The 1,608-nt window shown below is 39.1% G+C and overlaps 1 pseudogene; it reads right to left on the bottom strand.

The window, feature by feature from the left end:
- Positions 1-205: 205 nt before the first annotated feature.
- Positions 206-304, bottom strand: LOC128578818 (uncharacterized; annotated as a pseudogene).
- Positions 305-1,608: the final 1,304 nt, after the last annotated feature.

The raw sequence follows: 1,608 nt of genomic DNA, 5'->3' as shown, positions 1-1,608 counted from the left end.
GCTTGATGTATGATATGTTTTTTCTAAATATTATCCTACACTTACCCTTGTCTGTCTCTGAGGCCTGCTTTCATGTTCCTTTTTAGTCTAGCAGATCCCAAACCATCCTTCAATCCCCATATCACTAGCATTTCTTTGGAAATGATTTCCCCAGCTCTTCCAGGCAGATGCCTCTATATCTGCATTTTTAAAACATCGTCCCCCCAATTGTTGTGCCCCTTAAGGAAAGAGAGCTTTCCTTTCTCTTCCCATTAGGAAGGTCACACAGGTGAAGCCAAGTGTAAGAACATAGAGCTCAGAGTCCCATAACTTCTTCTACTCAGCTCTTATAACATTGGATTGCCACTGACATAGTTGATATATCTATCTCCCCAACTAGACTGTAATAAGCTCCTTAAGGACAATGACCCTATCTTACTGATTCTTGTATCTATAATTTCTGACAAGTCCTAGGCATATAATAAAACAAATAAATATTTGATGAAAAATGAAGAAGAAACTGAGTTGTCCGCTAGAATTTTTACTAAACATAAGATTTGTCTATACTTTGTAATTCACAACTCTATCTTGTCTTCACCACTGACCCTGAAATCTTTAAATAAGAGCCTTTTTTTTTTTTTTTGAGACAGAATATCACTTTGTTGCCTTCGTATGGTGCTATGGTGTCATAGCTCACAGCAATTTCAAACTCTGGGGTTGAAGCAATTCTCTTGTCTCAGTGTCCTGGCAGCTGGAACTACAAGCACCCGCCACTAGCCTGACTAATTTTTCTATTTTTAGTAGGCATGGGTCTTGCTCTTGCTCAGGCTGATCTTGAACTCCCAAGATCGAGTAATCTACCCACAAATGCCTCCCAGAGTGCTAGGATTATAGGTGTGAACCACCTGCTTAGACCCAAGAAAAGCCTTCTCACTGTGCATCCGCAGCACCTGACCCAGTGCCTGGCTTAATAAATGTCTGTTGAACTAATATAGGCAAAAATCTGCCTTTAGTGCTATTTCACTCATTCTCTTTACTGTTTATTAATATCTCACTTTTATTCTCATAACCTTCTCCCCCCCACTTCACAGAATCCTTACAATATCTGCTTTTCTCTGCATGCTCTTAGTCTCTGTTTTATTTTAGATAAGGTCCAAAGAATAGGTTTGAATAAGATAAACTCATCCTGCTAGAGTGTTCTTAGCTAACTCCTTGCTCTTCCTCCAATCAGTGCCTCAATTCAGCTACAATGTACATTGAACATTGTTCATTCAGTATGAAATTTTGATTTTGAATGAAAAGTTTAGTTTGTTATTATTATTATTTTTGAGACAGAGTCTCAAGATGTCACCCTGGGTAGAGTGCCATGATATTGTCATAGCTCATAGAAACCTCCAGCTCTTGGACTCAACTGATCCTTTTGCCTCGGTTTTTTTATTTTTAGTAGAAACAGGATCTCACTCTTCCTCAGGCTGGTCTCATGAGCTCAAGCAATTCACCTGCTTCAGCGTGAGCCACCGTGCCTTGCCAAAAGTTTAGTTTATTATATTGCAAACAAGAAGCAGTGCCATTAATCAAAGTGTGCATGCCTAAACTGTCAACACGGTTCTGCCATCTTTTTTTTTTTTT

The sequence above is a fragment of the Nycticebus coucang genome, chromosome X (genome assembly GCF_027406575.1).
Source record: "Nycticebus coucang isolate mNycCou1 chromosome X, mNycCou1.pri, whole genome shotgun sequence".
NCBI lineage: Eukaryota > Metazoa > Chordata > Mammalia > Primates > Lorisidae > Nycticebus > Nycticebus coucang.
This window is presented reverse-complemented; position numbering and strand designations above follow the sequence as displayed.